The sequence below is a fragment of the Podarcis melisellensis genome (genome assembly GCF_964234715.1).
Source record: "Podarcis melisellensis genome assembly, chromosome: 16".
Classification (NCBI taxonomy): Eukaryota; Metazoa; Chordata; class Lepidosauria; order Squamata; family Lacertidae; genus Podarcis; species Podarcis melisellensis.
Genome location: NC_138533.1, coordinates 36632028 through 36650021, shown reverse-complemented (window position 1 = coordinate 36650021; position 17994 = coordinate 36632028). Strand labels below are relative to the sequence as shown.

Here is a 17994-nt window from a genome sequence, read left to right as displayed (position 1 = left end):
GAAGGAGGTGTACAAGACGCTATCCAACCACCTTGGGACTCCACTCCAGATTAGTGTATTGTTTACTCCGGAGCCTTTTCTTCTCCCAAAGGTATCTCATAAAGCAGTGAAGGTTAAGGATCAGAGTTTTCCTTCTCCTAGATGGACTACCTTCCAGGTGAACGAGCTCCATTTGCCCCTCACTTTCTCTGCAGCACATACAGAAACCGCCTTTTTGACCATTGGACTCACTCTTGGTCTCTTCCACTCAACCCATTGAAGCCTGTCTTCACATGCAAGAGAAGTCCCTTAACTCACTGAGGGTTTGAGACCCATCGGCTACCCTCTCCTGGTTTAGTTGGCCAGCCGAAGCCATTCCCAGGGTGTGGCCACTGTCACATGCTGACAACTTCTAGGAGCGCCAGTTGAGAGCTGAGTGCAGGGTGAGGACCAAAGGAGGACAAACTACCCCAGAAGGAGCACATCGTGGAAAATGCGTCTCGTTGGACAGCTACCAAGACGCATGGGTCTTTAGTTTCCCAGAATGCACTGCAGAAAGAAGTTTGTGCCAAGATTGTTAAAAGGGAAAGCATGTCCAACAGTGCCTTATGAAGAGTTCTGTGTTAGTGTCCTGCAGGCCCACTGACCCATGCAATGAGACATTTGTTCCGCTGGGTTTCTATTCACAAAACGAGCAATAGGACGACACATTCTGAGCACGGATATCAATGGGGGAGAGAGAACCTGGCATCCTTTATGAGTTCCTAGGACTGGAAATTGGGCTTATTATCTACACATTTAATTATCTTCCCTGTGATGCTGAAAGACAAGTCCTTTGGCTAAGTAATAATCCATACTGCACCCAACTGCTCCCTTTCCCGTTAAGATGAGTGGAGGAATAACTATTTTTTAAAGTGTTTCTGACACCCCGCGTCCCCCGCCTCACTTGCTTCTTTTATTAAGTTGCAATGAAAATGAATCGCCCTTCCATTCTTGGACTGTTAGCCGCCCATGTTGATCTGCACACCAGATGTTGAAAAGAATCAATTATGAGAGACATTTTGCTGCCAAGGAAAAAAAAGTTCCCTGGGCGTGTGGCAACTGACATTTTCATCTGGCGCTTGGGATGTTGTGCCAGGAAATTGTCCCCTAAACAGTTGGCACCCAATGGCCCTTGCTGTCTAAATGAGCACAACCAACGTGCTCGTAACAGTCAGACACAGCTTCAGAAGGGCTTTCAAGGAAACCAACAGCTTGCAGGAAAGCAGATTGCATACCTGGTGCCATGCCCCCGCTGGAGGAATCCTCTTCAGAAAACCATCTGGAGCTCCCCAAGGCATAGGAGCCAACTTCTAGGGGCTGAGGGGGCTTCATCCCCCCAATAAAATATTTGAGGGGGTTGGGGCCCCCCAAAGTTGATGGGCATTGCCAATCAAGTGGTGTGCAAGCACCATGTCATGTAATCGATTAAGCGGGGTGGGGGCTTAACTGAGCCCCTCCCAATATTTTATTCAAGTTTACACCCCTGCCCCAAGGTAAACATGATAGAGGATCAGCCCACATCAAGGGACCGTAAGGAAGAGCAGTGGGATCTGGGGCCTTTAGGAGCCATGGGAGTCATGGAATCAGGCCCCAAGTATACTATACAATTTAAAGCAGCTTCATATTTAAACAGTGATACCTCCCTAGTCCCCTCACAGAGCTACAATTCCCAGAGTTCCCTGTGAAGAGGGATTGATTTTTACACCAGTTTGGGAATTGTAGCTCAGTAAGGGCTATAGGGGTCTCCCAACAACTCTTAGCACCCTAAGCAAACTACAGCTCCCAGCATCCTCTGGGGGAAGCCATGGCTGTTTAAAGTGGTATCTAAGTGCTTTAAATGTATGGTGTGGATGTGGTCTAAGGTAGAATACAGTAAACCCATTGAAATTAAGGAACGGCAGCTCCCAGGGTTCCTTCGGGCTACCTATTACTGTTTAAATATATAGTGCAGATGGGACCTCAGAAGTTGAATCTGAGTGGTCATCGAGTCCTAGAGAGCACAGCTACATAAAGGGGTGGGGTCAGTTGGCTGCCAGACCCCAGAGCATCTGCCTGAGGAACGAGGACTCTTCAGGTGTTAAGGCATACTCATAGTAAGCTGCTCCTTACAAACCCTGAAGCAACCCAGATGACCTGCAGCTGTGTCCTTCAAATATACTCGGAATCAAGTGTGAATTTCATGCTCTTTATTCAGCTCATAGTAGCAGTGAATGAAACTTTTCCCCAAAAGTCTAGCTATATATACATTATTTACATAATGGGCCCGCGTGATTAGCTAATTCCAGGCTGCTCCTATAGGCCAATGAGGTTGCGGATTCACCTCCTCCGGAAGCCTGATTGGCTACTCCTGCAGGCCAATCAGGTTGCTGATTCACTTCATCCAGGAGCCTGATTGGCTGCTCCTGCAGGCCAATCAGGTCACTGATTCACTTCCACCTGGAGCTGGATTGGGTGGCTCCTGCAGACCAATCAGACTGCTGCATTCTGGATCCTATTGTTCTAGGATTCAGCTCAGTACATAACAGTCCTCTAGGTGGGTCTCAGGTTTCAAAGCCTTTTTTTCCAGGCACAGAGTGCAGACTGATTCTTTTACACCAGTTCCCTGATTTTTGAATCCCTGCCTTCCTAGCTGGTCAGTGAACACCCTCGTATTTGCTTCTTGACCTTGCTTCGGAGAGATTTTGTTTGTTGTTTAGTCGTCTTAGTCCTATTTCTCCAGGGAGATCACATTTAGTCTAAATTCTCGTCTATGACCTGTCCGTCTTGGGTGGCCCTGCACGGCATAGCTCCTAGCTCCTTATTCAAGCCCCTTCGCCACAATAAGGCGCTGATCTATGAAGGGGTCAGAGAGATTCTAGGCCCTGCTTATTTTGCTGCTCCTAAATTAGTTGATTCTGTACTTGCATGTAATCCCAGGAGAGGCTGTCAGGAGGTTTTTCAGAAAGTGCAGACCAAGGGAGGTGTGCAGAGTGCAGTCCATCAGTGACAGTTTGTGGAATGAAAGGGAGGAAAGTTTGCCAGCTTGAAAAGAAGCAAAAACACCACAACAAAACCCTGCACCTGATCCTGGGAAATTTCTCAAAAATTCTCTCTCCCTTTTGATAATTCTAGAACACAATTCCCCCCCCCCAGTTATTAATGGAGAATGGTAAGAGGATAAATAAATGTGGGAGGAGTTCTTGGCATAACACTATCCACTGGTTCAAGACCTTTTGTAACTTTGTTTTTTTTTAATGAATATTTATTAGCATTTTCAAAAACCACACAAAAACAAAAATAGACAAAAAATAACAAAAATCCAAAAATCCAAAACTTAAAAACAATTAAAAACACATAAAATTTCAATTACTTATTTTCTTTTGTTTCTCAGACCTCCTCACACCTCCCCTTCTTGTATTCCAATTTAAATTATCAGCTCAGCAAGTCCTTAACTTATTCCTCCACTTTAACTTAATAATTTATTCTAACATGTTGTTATTTTACTTTTCTTCTTTCTTCCATTTCCTCAATTTATTTTGCAAACCTTATTTTCATTTAATTTAGACCATTTTAAAAACCAGTTTTGACTTATCCAAACTTCAACATCAATACTTATACCTCATTATTCATTCTTAAATATTTTTCCTAAAGTCGACCAAAATTTCCCTTCCATGACTTTCCCAATTTCCGTACAAATAGCAGAACCAAATAAACACAGAACAAATAATAATTCTATACCCTTTGGATTCCCAGGCTCCACCCACCCTTTTCCCGGTTTCAGTCCCCAACAAATGTCCATCAGTCTCAATATACTGTTTAGCCTGGAGATCTCACATCTGAGGCTCTTAATTCTCTCTTAATTCCTCTTTGCCGGTCTTTTTGATTGTCCTTAATGTTACACCCCAAATCTCGGAGAGGCTCCGGCCCAACAGGATCCATGTTTCTTCCAGCCAGACCTCCATATTTAAAAATAAAGCCTATGGGGTACTCCAAATCTTGTTTCATACTGCTTTCAAGTCTAAATGTCCCCAGAGCTCCAACTTCCACCTTAATCAAATTTATAATCCTTCGGTCTTCAGATCTCCACATAAGGAGATCTCTCAGTTCTCCACTCTCCAATTCAGGCCAGACTTTCCACATCAGATTTTTATTTTCCTTTATTGCCATCATGTCAGAAGGCCTTTTGTAACTTTGAGTCGTAACAAGGAACTCAGCGGAACAACCATAACAATAGCGTTAGCTTCCAAAGTGTTAACAACAGCATGTTAGCTGCCAGCCACGGAATGCACACAATCACCCATCATTTCATGCTTGAAGTGCTTCCTGTATATTCTTTAGTGTGTGGCCTTGTGTGTGATCAATTCCAATGGGAATCCTAATTTTGTGGCCTAGCAATTATCCCATTGACTACAATGATAATCTGCCTCCTATGCTAGTAGTCTGTGTACTTTTTTTTGTTTTGAAGTTGTTAAATCAATCCCAAACAACTCACGCAGGGAACTGCTGTGTTGGGGTGGGGGTGGGGATTGTTAGGTGAACTCGAAAAGCTGCAAATCTCCACAAGTTTTTTCTTCTGGCTTAACAGATACATTATTGTGGAATTTGGGGGAAAGCTTCAAAACAGTGCTTTTAGAACCGAAAAGCGGAGCATGAATCATTCAGGAATGGAAAGAACCGAGGAGAAAGGGTTCATTACCATATAATTGCCAAACAAGATGTGTTCAGGACAGATTAGCGAGTTGTCAGAGTTTCCGGCACACATGGAAAGTTTTCAAGTGCAGAATGTTAAAGGCGGAAAATCCCTTTTTTAACTTAAGGGGTAAGGTGGCCATGGTGGAGATTGGGAAGGCTAGCTGAACTTGGTGGAAATGTCTCCGAACTAGAACCATAGGTTTGGATGGGACCTCAAAGGGCATCTGGTCCAATCCATAGCCAATATAGGGAATCTGCTGCTATGGCATCCCTAATAGGTTGGCCATCTGGTTTCTGCTTAAAAAATTCAAATGAAGGAGAGGCCACCACCTTCTTTGCCACCTGCAGCAGCACAGCCAGACCCCTTCATCTGCCCCGACTGCAACAAAACACGTCTCTCCCATATTGGTCTCTACAGTCACAGCAGGTACTGTAACCTTCCAACAGTTTGACTTCACCTGCCAAGGTGCACTCCTCCATTGTCATCCAAGACAGACAGATGACAACATACACCACATCACACAACTGCCCTGCTTCGAGTGGGACTCCGTCAAAGATTTACAGAAGCCACCCAGGCTTCTGATGCCAATCACGGGTGTCCCATTTCCCCTCCATCTGTCTCTGCATCCATCTCCTCTACCTCCACTGTGACCTCTGCTGCTTCGGCCACTGCCTCTGCTGCCTCTGCCACAGCTGCTGATGTACTTCCGGAAGCTGGCGCTGCACTCGCCTGGGAACCAAAATAATGTGGGACCAAAAGATGCTACACTCTCCTGTTCCTCTGGCATCACTTTGGGAAGAACATGTTTGTGTGTGGGGTGTGTGTGTTTGTGTATGTGCATGTGCATGCACACAGACGTGTGGGGGGGTTGGGCAGCAGGTAAGGGCACTCCGTGGTGAGATGGGGGGAATGTGGGGAGAGATTGGTGTTGCTGGACTCTTAATTCCCATTGGTTTATGTTCCAGCTGACCATCCCCTTTCTCAGGGAAGTGGAAGCTGTGGTCCTCAATGTAATGCTGGACTCCGAATCCCATCAGCCCCAGCCAACAGAGGCAATTGTCAGGGGTGATGGCAGTTGGAATCCAGCAAACATCTGGATGGCCACCAGTTTCCCACCTTTATCTTATGAGAAAAATCCCCTAGGGGAACCAATCCAGCCCATGGTCCAGCGGATCACCTGCTTTCTTGGAGTGTAGAACCTGTGGCCCTCCAGGTGATGTTGGACACCAACTCCCAGCAGCCCAGATGGCAGGATCAGTGATGGTGGGAGTTGGTGTCTAGCAGCATTTGAAGAGCCACAGATTCCCCACCTTTGCTTTATCGGGAGAATTGAAAGTACTTTGTTCTTAAATTGCAGCGCATGGTGGGATTCCATCCCTTCCTCTCCACAATTCTTCCTTGTATGACAATAGGACTGTAATTTTCAGTCTGTCATCATCTTGAAAGTGTTTGTCAAACGCTATCCATCAGTATCTCACCAACCTAGTCAGCCTCTGAGATTGATGTGTCTTCACGTGTCTTTTTTCTTTCTTTTTGTATATGTGGCCACATTTAATCTCTGCCTTTAAAAACCATGTTTTCACCCTAAGAGTACAACCTTTCCATTGATTAACAGTTGACTAATGTTGTGAATCACTTAGAACCACAGGTGTGTGTGTCTGTGTATGTGTGTGTGTGTATTCCAATAAGGTTTCTTTTAAATGGGGGATTGAATAATGGTGTCCCCAGTTGCCTGATGGCTGAAATGCTGACAAGGAACACCCAGGAAAAATGGCCTTTAAAAAGCACTGAGTCCTTTAACTCAAGCTTGAGAGGGGAAAATTGCTGAGTGCATCACTTTAAGCATATTTGGACAGGATTGGACAAAGCACTTTCAGGTACTGCCAACTCGAGGCGTATTGAATCAGAATGCAAGCCTCAGTTTTAGAAGCAGGGGCAACCCCCTATAGGAATGTGAGCCTTGTTCCGTGCCCACAGTTCAAGAATCCTGAAGCCTACTCCTGCAAGAGATGCCAAAGATGTTTTGAACTATAGAGCTGCATCAGGGGTGGGGAACCTCTGGGCTGTGGCCAAACCTGCCCTGCCAAGGGGATCCAAGTTGGCCCATGAAACCATTTCCCTCAGTTCAGGATTTAGGGTGTGGGTTGCATTGATATTTCCTGCTAAGGCAAAGTCCCCCTACCCCACTGCCTGAGCAGGGCTTTTGATGGAAACCCATTCCTGATTCAGGATTAGTGTATGCGCGCACTGAGATTGTCTGCTAAAGTGAAGGAAAACCCTTCATTTTAGTGATGCCTTTCAAGGTGCTTTGCAGTCCTGACTTTGGGACTTAAAAGCACCTTTCACCTGATGCCATTGTGATGTCAGATGATTGACAGCTGGGGGGTAGATACCACTCCCATCAGACGGATAGATGCAGAAGCTGGGAACCTGTGGCCCTCCAGATCGTATCGGACTCCAGCTATCATCAGTTTCAGCCCACATGGCATAGGGTCAGGGATGATTCAAGCTGCAGTCCAGCAACATCTGGAGGACAACAGGATCTCCATCCCTGCTCTGTGCAACCTCCCCTTTCCAGATGGGAGGACCATCCATCCACCAGCTCAGAAAGAAGCAACTTGCCAGTTTCCTAGGCATTTAAAGCAGAGTTTATAATGTTCACCTTCTATTTGAAGCAACCATTATGAGCAGTTGAAGTTCATATTTCTCAACCCATGTGCATTTGTCTGTAGCACTAGAAGAAGAAGTTTATATTTGCAAGCCACTGTAGTATGGCACCTTTTATTGATTGGCAGTACTGGCATTCTGTTAAATCAGGGGTAAGGCACCTTTTCCAGCTTGAGGGCCACATTACCTTTGGAGGGCCACATACATTTGGTGGGCACCTGAAAAACAAATTTAAATGTTGCCTTTCTAATATGGGTTAGTTTCTACGGCCCCTCTCTATCCTCCAAACAGCCAACCAAGTCCGGGAGCCACATTGCCCTAATGACCAGCCTCCTCTGCTCTCAGGTCTCTGTCTGCTGCCCTTCCTGATCTGCCACCCGAGCCAGTGGCTCAGCAAAGCTCATGGTAGAGCCAGCCCCGGTGGTTCTAATACAGCACCTTTACATTTATGAAAAGCTAGCATATGTCCACCCCATACCTTGCATTTCTTTTCTTTTGGGGTGGCGAGGGTGGGGGGAGAATCTTGGGCGAGGATAACCTTACAAAGTAGATTTTGCAGTTGTTTGGTGGGAAAAACAACCACCACCTGATCGAAGTCGCACTCGGAGCGTTTTTCTAAGAGCGATGTGACATGACAAATTTTGAGAGGCTCTATCATTGCCATTAATATTTATAAAGTGCTTGAGAAATCAGCCAGCGCGCATCCATCAGGGCTTGTTTTGGCAGAACTGTACTGTGTTGCCTGATCAACAAAGGATGGATTTTCTGTGCCATTTTTGGGCCGGCTTGGGTCACTCATCCTGTCATCTCGCTCAGTGCCCCTGCCCCCCCCCGGGAGTTTTGTAATGTGTGAAAGGGGGTGTGGGTGTGTTTTCTACTGTCAGCAAACAATTGGGCTGGCAACATGCTTGCTGGAGTTCCAAGCCAATATTCTCTCAACACCATCTCAACAGGACCAGGCTGTGAATCAGGAATTACCCAGTTTGAATGCCACCTTTGCCATGAAGTAGTAGTAGCTGTTGTGGTGGTGGTGGTTAAGCATTTTTATTCCCCTTTTCAATTGGAAGCAAACCCCTCCCAAACAGGATTACAGATATTAGGGAGAAGACAGTCTCTGTCCTCAGGCTCACAATTTAAAAGACACAACACAAAAAGGAAAAGGGTTTGGGAGGAAGGAGGGAAATGCAAGCTTGAGCCCTGATTCTTAGTTACAGAGAAACTTGTGGTGAAAGTTAGGGATGGAAAATTTGGAGAGGAGGCAAAGGTCTTTCATCTGTGCTGATGGAGAGGCCCTTCTACCCCATCTCTCCCCCCCCTCTCTCCCACCCACCCTAGTGGAATGTCTTCTGTGGATGACAGCTGAAAGAGGGTCAGTTATATACTGAGCTTGGATCCTAGAACAATAGGCAGGTAGGATTCTAGAAGACAGCAACCTGATTGGTCTGCAGGAGCCGCCCAATCCGGCTCCAGGAGGAGGTGAATGAGCAGCTCCAGGAGGAAGTGCAGGAGCAGCCCAATCAGGCTCCAGAAGGAAGTGAATCAGCAAGCTGATTGACCTGCAGGAACAGTCCAATCAGGCTCCAGGAGGGCAGTTGAATCAGCCAATCACACGGGACCCATTGTGTAAATAATGTATATATAGCCAGAGGTTTTTTTTGGGGGGAGTACTCACTCACTGTTTACCATGAGCTGAAATAAAGAGCATGAAATAAACACTCGAGTATATTTCAGGGTCCCTGGCTGTGGGTAGTACCAGATGCAAAAGTGGGTGAAACAATGCATTTTCCCCACCTGAATGGTGGGCACCAGAGCTGGCGGAGTGGGAGGAACCTTTGCTTTCCACCCTGACTTCCATCTCTTAGGGAGAAGGAGCAGGGATGTAGTTCTCTCCCCACCACACCCTCCTTTCCTGACAAGTGAATACCCTCAGTAAAAGCTTTGGAACTGAGTTTGGAGGGAGAACCAGTGGCAGCAGTGACTGAACAGGAGCCTGAACAGCAGGGTGCAGCCTTGTTGCCTAGAACCAGGTGCCACCTTTTAAGATGGGAACAGACCACTCCCCCATCTTGTTTAAAGTCCCAAAATTTCCACAAGGCGAGAGAGTCTTACGAGTGGGAATTCCACACCTCACCATTAAAAGCTTGGTGGGTGGTGTATGAAAACTTCTTGGGACATCTTAGTTGCTTTTGTCCAGCTCTGAACTCCTTTCTCTGCTCCTGAACTCCTGAGTCATGACTCCTGAGCATGGCTTGTGCTGCTGAGCCTGTACTGAGCCTGAATAAAGGTCTGTTTCTAACTTGCAATAGAGAGCCTTTGTGTGAGTGTTTTAGGGTGGGAGCCAGGACAGTTACAAAGTCTCACACACCCCTCTCCACCCTACACCCAGGCCAGCAAGAGGGATTATTAGCATTCAAGGAAACATCCCAGTCAAGCATAACACACACAAAGAGGATGCAGAATAGGGCTGGTAAGTATTTCGGACTGGGGAGAGGGGATGTGTCTGAGTAGCCGGTTTTGCCCGAGGACAGTCCTGGGGGCCATATAGAGAGGTCTGGCCATATTTGGTGTCTGGACCCTCCTTGCTATAGTGTATCAGGATAAAAATGCATGAGTTTGGAGCCATGTGCAAACTGAACACAGAAAAATGGAAGGAGGGAAGCCAAGGTTTCCATAAAGTGCAATAAAAATTGGCACTTATAATAGCTGTACCGCTGGGCAGGTTGTATTTCACAGTGCCTTTGTGAGCCCATGACATCTGGCTGTGCTATCTGTGTAAATTTCCTAGCCAAAGTGCTGGGATGTGTGTGTGTGTGGGGGGGGCATGTTGTGTATGAAGATCAGAAATGCAGACGTTTCCATCTCTGCCGCAGAGCAACCACTTATCTGTGACACTAATTTCACAGCGAGAAGATCTCCCAAGTAAAAAGCTGTTACTCATTGCCAAGCAGGCTAATGACGCCCTTCCATCCATGCTTCCCATGTCTTTAGAGAGAAATTAGCAGGGAGGGCAATGGGATGCTGGAGCGATGGGGCCCCGTGGCATCTTTGTCTCCGCAAAGTTGGCACTCTGCTGTCACACTCCTCATTCCAAATGTACAGCTTTCCTTTTTTGGCTCTTGATGGGAGCAGGGAGCTCAGGCGACTTGTTTACAAGGCAGCGGAAGGAGTGCCTTGGGCAGAAATGCACCTGAAAGTTGGGTTCACACATGTATCACTATGCAGTTGGAAGAGTTAACCCAAGAGTCATCTAGTCCAATCTACTGCGATGCAGGAATCACAGCTAAGGAATCAATTGCAGATGACCACCCAACCTCTATTTAGAAGCCTCTAACAAAGGACAACCCACCAGCTTCCAAGGTAGTCCATTCCACTCTCAAACAGACCTTACCTAATGTTTAGTCAGAATCTGCTTTCTTGTCATTTCAATGCATTGGTTCAGGTCCTACCTTCTGGAGCAGCAAAAGAACAAGCTTGTTCTCTTTTCCATTTGACAGCCCTTCAGAGAGTTGTCATATTTCCACCCAGTCTCCTCTTTTTCTATTCTTTTTATTTTTTAATATTTTCTATTAACATATAAAACACATACATATACATTTGCACAGTACACGTACACAACACACTACCTTATTCTCATAACATAAAACATACCTACATTACTCTCTATAATGCCTACCTATACTATACATATCAACATACCTACACACCTACCCCACACGGACACCCACCAAGTGACTTGACTTCCAGCCGTTCTTGTTACACTACTTTATTTTTCCAACTAGCTTAAACACATTTCATTATTTCTTTAATCTCTTCTTTTATCTTAATTTTACTCTCCTTTCACTCTAATCATTTTCTGGATTCACTCAATATCTGTCAGAAATTCTACTTTTTCCACATAATTTTTGATGTATTCCTTAAAGATAGCCCACTCCTTATTCACTTTTTATACCATATCTCCTCTTATCCTCCCTGTTAGTTTGGCAATATGGAAGTATTCTATCATTTTAGATAACCAGTCTGTTTTAGTTGGGACGCTGCTGCTTTTCCAATTTTTGGCAATCAATAACCTTGCCACCGTAGTTGCATACATAAATATTGGTCTGACCATTCTTTTTATTTCCTGTGACATGATACCTAGGAAAAAGGATTCTGTTTTTCCCCAAATGAAAATCTAAACATCTTTTTTAGTTCATTATAGATATTTTCCCAGAATCCCACTATCTCTTTGCATTCCCACCACATATGTAGAAAGGTTCCTGCCCTATTGTTGTATCTCCCAGTCTCCTCTTTTTCAGGGTAAACATACCTAGCTCCCTCAGCCATTCCTCATAAGGCTCAGTTTCCAGACCCTTGATCATCTTGATCATAGAAGAATAGAATCTTAGAGTTGGAAGGGGTCCCAAGGGTCATCTAGTCCAACCCCCTGCAATGAAGGAATCTCAGCTAAAGCATCAATGACGTGACCATTTAACCTCTGCTTTAAAACCTCCAAGGAAGGAGAGTCCATCACCTTTCATGGGAGTCTGTTCCACTGCTGAACAGCTCTTACTGTCAGAAAGTTTTTTCGAATGTTTAGTTGGAATTACCTTTCTTGTAATTTGAAGCCATTGCCTTAGGTCTTACCCTCCAGAGCAGGAGAAAGCAAGCATGCTTCCTCTTCCATGTGACAGCCCTTAATATATTTGAAGATGGCTATCATATCTCCTCTCAGTCTCCTCTTTTCCAGGCTAGCTCCTTCAACCGTTCCTTGTAAGGCCTAGTTTCCAGATCCTTGATCATCTTGGTTGCCCTCCTCTGCATACATTCCAGCTTGTCCACACCCTTCTTAAATTGTGGTGCCCAGAATTGGACGCAGGACTCCACGTGTAGAATAGAGTAGTACTATTGCTTCCCTTGATCTGGACACTGTCGGCCTTTTTTTCTGCTTCTTCATCATACTGTTGACTCATGCTTAACTTGAGCTCACTAGATGCATTTCACAAGTACTACTGTCAAGCCAAGTGTCCTCCAGGTGTGCATCTGAGTTTGCAGTAGTGACTGGTGCCCTCTGGAACCGGTGGGTCAAAGGTCAGGGAGATTTAACAGCAGGCGGAGGTTGAGCCAACGATAGGCAGAGTCAACCAATTCTTGTTTTGTTTCCATCCTCCTCCTTGCTATGGGCGACACTGAGGCTAAGGAGGAGGAAACTGATTGTATGAAGGCAGGTAGGTGGTGAGGGGGCTGAGGTTGGTGGTGCAGTGTCCCCTTGGCCCTAGTGGTTCATCCTCCACTGCACATGTGCAGGTCAGTCTCCATGATGGCAAAGTTAAGCGGCAACACAAATGGGGGAACAAGCCATCACAAATGAAACGGCAAAGACATGTTACTGTTGTTACTTATTACTTATTACAGTACCATTAGAATACCTGGTGCTGTGTAATGTGTGTGTGTGGGGGGGGTAGATTCACATCTACTCGTGAATCTCTGGGTGATTTGTTGTAGTGAGTTCTGACTTGCAAAGTAAAACTGCATATCTGTCTCTCTAGATTGGGGGTCAGCAAAGTTTTTCAGCAGGGGGCTGGTCCACTGTCCCTCAGACCTTGTGGTGGGCTAGACTATACTTTGAAAAAAACCTGAATGAATTCCTATGCCCCACAAATAACCCAGAGATGCATTTTAAATAAAAAGGACACATTCTACTCATGTAAAAACACGCTGATTCCCGGACTGTCCGTGGGCTGGATTTAGAAGGTGATTGGGCCAGATCCGGCCCCCGGGCCTTAGTTTGCCTACCCATGCAAATAGATCAGTCCCTAATATCATCACTCATTTCCTGATTGGTTGCATAGCAGCATGATGCCATAAAGTTCAATTGGTGATTCCTGATTGTCTGGAATCACCTGTGCATGTAACTGAGACCAGAGAAAGAAGCCAGGAATTGCATCGATGCATCATTTCCCAAGGGAAACAAACCCAGTGAACAGGATCGGGGGAAATAAAAGCGACACAAAATTGGGGAACGGATGGTTTGCCACAGTTTCGCACTGTACCAAAATAACTCAGTGTGGTGAGGTGGTTAGAGTGTGTCAGATTAGGACCTGGGAGACTCGACTACAGATCCCCGCTTGCCCATGAAGCACACAGAGTGATCTTGGAAAAGTCACTGTCTCTCTGCCTAACCCACCTCGCAGGGTTCTTGTGGGGATTTAAATGAGGACAGGGAGAACCATGTACACCACCTTGAGATACTTGGAGAAAAAAGGTGATATATAAATGTCAGGGAACTGACATTAGCTCGGGAGGGAGAGAGGAAAAGCCGGATGGATTACAGAGAGCCCCCAAAGATCGTGGAAAGCAGCTCCTCGGTGGGGGAGAGTAACCATGCCTCCAGTGGAGAGGAGCTGCAGGGATTGGAGGAGGCGAGGCGTTGCCAGGACACCTTGCCTGGGCAAAGCAGGGAGGGGAGAGGTCCACTGTTACCCACGCCCTCCTTGCGCAGTAAGGTTTCACACAGAGAGGAGAAGTGCAGACTGGGCGTCAAGAAATTACTTTGCTGGGGAAAGTTTGAGCCCCGCCCACTTACGGATTCTGCCAGTGAATGAGCCAGCCATGGGAGAGTGGCGCTCTGGACAGATAAAGTTTATTTTGCATCAAAAGCGAGGCTTCACAGCTGAGCAGGGAGGTATTTGCCTGCTTGCTCTCAAGCAACCCCTTGGAAACCTAACAATAAATGTAATAAATAAATAAATACATTCAAGCTTCAGGCTTTCATAAACAATCTGGAAAATATCTGCAAATGCCATTGCTTGCATACATTTCAGGTCTGGGCAACTGGGGAAGAAGCCTTCTCCCTCATTTGCTAGATTTTGGGGTGTGTTGTGGCAGAGCATCTTTGCATGCCACCCCCCTACTTGCATTGTGAATATCTTCTTCTTTAAAAATGAGAGTTCTAGCCAAATCCCTGAATGCCAAGGCCCACCCAAAGGAGAAAACTCATGGAATGACGCATAAACTTGTCCTTCTTAACGATTAGCCAACAACTGGCTTCTATTGTGTTTATAATATTTCTCTTCCCTCCCTTTGGACCACTTACTGTAGTTTTATTGCCAATCAGCTTAGCATTCTGGTTGTGTGGTGCCGCTTGAGAGGGCAGTAATTCGAACTGAAGCCCTCATCAAAAGGGCATTATTTGTAAAACAGGGAAGAAATTTCAGCTATCGCAACATTTTTGTTAATTAAATCTGTCAGGAATGTAACGGAGACGAGAGTGTTCTTTTTTTTTTAATGACAATCTTGCCCTTTTTGCCATTCTTCCAGGAGCTGCAGTGTGTAATCCTCATTAGTGTGAGTTAATTGTCAACCCCAGGTTTGGAATAGAGATAGCAAGTGGAAGCACTTCTGCAGGAAATCCTGCTCAGGTGCAGACTTGCATGTGCATGAATTGCCCAGTCTCTCAGCCCAGAACTGGGTCTGGAGGACTGAAGGGAGTCAGATGTCCTTGACTCACATTGGGGCAACCTATCTTTGGTTTAAGCAAGGAAGGGCAGTTCCATACTGATGATTTAGTTATTGAATTTATTTGTTAAATTAACATTTTATGTCTTTCTTTTAAGCCAGTACCACGTCATTGTTAAGATTGCTAGACTCATACTAAGACTCATGTTCTACACTCAGCTGTGCAGTTCACTGGGAAACCTCGGGATACTCATTGTGTCTCAGCCTCACAGGGTTGTTGTGGGGATAATCTGAGTGTGTATAGAGAATGACATAGGCCACCGTGAGCACTTGGCAGTTTCTTTCTTTTTTTCAAGTCCTCATGAAAATTCATCAACATCTGTATTATTAATTGCTTTGGGATACCTTATTGAAGTGACGCGGGTGGCCCTGTGGGTTAAACCACAGAGCCTAGGACTTGCCAATCAGAAGGTTGGTGGTTTGAATCCCCGTGATGGGGTGAGCTCCCGTTGCTCAGTCCCAGCTCCTGCCAACTTAGCAGTTCAAAAGCACATCAAAGTGCAAGTAGATAAATAGGTACTGCTCCGGCAGGAAGGTAGACGGCGTTTCTGTGCGCTGCTCTGGTTCACCAGAAGCGGCTTAGTCATGCTGGCCACATGACCCGGAAGCTGTATGCCGGCTCCCTCAGCCAATAAAGCGAGATGAGCGCCGCAACCCCAGAGTTGGCCACGACTGGACCTAATTGTCAGGGGTCCCTTTACCCTTTACTTTACCTTATGGAAAGTAGTTTAAAAATAAATAAAAATAAAAATAGTGTGATTTATCCTAATATACAATTTTTTGCATGCAATTTCCCCCAATGAACAAAAACATCCTTCAAAGCAAACTTCCCTAATACAATACAATTTCCCTTCATGCATAAAGTACTTTTGTATATGTATTTGTGTACATGTTACTTGGCTTATATGGCTGGAGAACTGCAATGCAAAATTCGTAGAAGTGCCAATTTCCAAGGATGGCTGCTTTTGTATTGTTTCAGAATGTGCAAATTAGGGAGGCTCGCCTTTACACGCGAACCGAATCGAATTTCTCCCCTGATCCCTCTCACATTGTTTTTGCTGTGTCAGCAGCACCAAAAGGATCTGTCCAGACCATATGCCTGGGCAGTGTGTATGGAGGTCCTTGGCTGCCCAGATGACAGGACCTCCATCTTGGCCTCGCTGATGTGTTCCAAAGGGAAGCAGAACCACCTTGGCTTTCAAGTTACAAGAAATGAGATTCTGACTAAACATCAAGATGATCTTTCTGACAGTAAGAGCCGTTTGACCGTTTAACACACTCCCACAAGAGGTGGTGGACTCTCTTTTCTTGGAGATTTCTAAGCAGAGGCTGGATGGCCATCTGTCAGGGATGATCTAGTTGAGATTCATGCATTGCAGGAGGTGGATTAGATGGCTCTTGGGTTCCCTTGCCAGCTCTATGATTCTATGATTTTAACTCTTGGATAGAGAGGCATGTGTTATTATTGGTGGAAACTATCCTTCTGTACCACAATAAAACTTGCATCTGTTTCTCTGCTCACCTTTCCCTCTGGCCTCACCCACCACAGGCATGTGGCCCTTGGAAGGTTGCCTGGAATGAAATGTGGCCCTCGGACTGAAATAAGTCCCTCACGCTTAGTTTAGGAGAACAAGGAGCAGGAGCAGGTTTGCAAACCGAGGCAACGCATTTGGGAAAGAAGCATGCTTGGCAAAATTCCACCCTCCTTCCTGCCACTTGTCAAACTTGATGGGTTGTGTGCTGGTAGATAAATAATTGCAATGCGTGCCACTTTTCACCATGGCTGCACGTAAACAAAAGGCATGCTTCTTGTGTTTTTTTTTTTGTTATTATTATTTTTTAGGAGACTCAGAATGCCCTCTGACAGGTGGTGCTGAAACTTGTATAATTAATACCATAAATGCTGTAATAAATTTCGGCAGCAGGGCCGGGTTGTGCGCAAAGCACAGAATAATGGGCTGTAATAAATTTGTCATTGGAATACCTGTTGAAGGGTGGCACAGCAAATGGGGAGGGGGTTAGCAGCACCAAGTCAGATGCCTCCAAATTGCCTCTATGGAAAGCAGAATATTTTCACATCAAAAGAATGAGCAGATGGTGGGTGCAGGAAGCTGGCAAGGCAGCCTCAAATGTGGGGTGGTAAGATGTTGTTGCTCACTCTGACTTCTGCTTCTGTTGATTTCGGGGTCGCCCTTCAGGATGTGTTGTCCTTGGCAGCACGAGTGGGGAATCTCAGGCCTGGGGGCCGAATGTGACCTGGGCCTTGGGATTCTTGTCAGGCTGCTTTGTCTCCCAGGCCACACCCCTTTTCAGCCTATTGGTTGCCTCTTGCTAGAATGCGTCAATGAACCCTGATAAAGCCTCTTGCTTACCTGGCTGGAGAGATGCGTGCGTAGAAAATTCAGGCTTCTGTGGATGGAATGCATCATGTGGAATCATAGTAAGAGTTGTATCTCTTGGTCTGCCCACCTTGGCCTCTGGTTCTTCCCAGCATTGTTACGAAGTCCTGAGAAAGTTGCCCAAGAAGGGAACTGTCAGGGTTTCTGGGAGAGAGGAGGAGATGACAGAGGAGACGGAGAGCGAGTGGGAGGAGGGGCAGAAGGATGAGGAAGAAGATGACGGAATTCTGAGGGAATCCACGAGTCTGAGCAGCGAGTCAGAGGATTCTCAAAAGGGGGTTACCTTAATCAAGCAAAAGGGAGGAGAAGGGAGAAGCGGAGAGGAGCCCAGTGGAAGACAGACGCAGCAAGAGGCGTCTCAGCCGGGACGGAGTAAAGGGGGTGGAGTCGTCAGCCTCTCGGAGGGAGCAGGATTAGGAGAGAACAGAGAAAGGGGGTTGGAGCAAGGTGTTCAGCCGGAAAGGGTGGAGAGCAGAACAAGGGGTGGTGTAGCGGTCGAAAGAAAGGTCAGCAGCAACGTACGCGCGCCAAGTTCAAACGTAGAGGCGCGCGGAAGTGGAGAGAGCTCAGGGGAGGAGCCCGGCCCTAAAGCCAGAAGGAGGGGGGAAGAGGCGGCAGAGGATTCAGCCTCAGGCGAGTCACGAAGAGAGGGAACCCAGGGGGGCAGGAAGACCCTGCGGAAAACAAAGGAGAGGAAGAGGTGGTCTAGAGCCAGGCTATTAAGTTGGTGTGGAAGAGGGG

General features: G+C 46.2%; 1 protein-coding gene and 1 long non-coding RNA gene across 4 annotated transcripts in view; one reads left to right on the top strand and one right to left on the bottom strand.

Annotated features, from left to right (window-relative positions):
- Window positions 1-17994, top strand: part of TMEM132B (transmembrane protein 132B) — a 385081-nt gene that overhangs the window by 277663 nt on the left and 89424 nt on the right. The gene's annotated exons all lie outside the window — the stretch shown is intronic.
- On the bottom strand, window positions 7391-8840 carry LOC309359632. Its single transcript, XR_014163876.1, has 2 exons — window positions 8691-8840; window positions 7391-7578 (listed from the first exon to the last, which is right to left on the bottom strand). It is a non-coding gene; the product is annotated as an uncharacterized lncRNA (long non-coding RNA).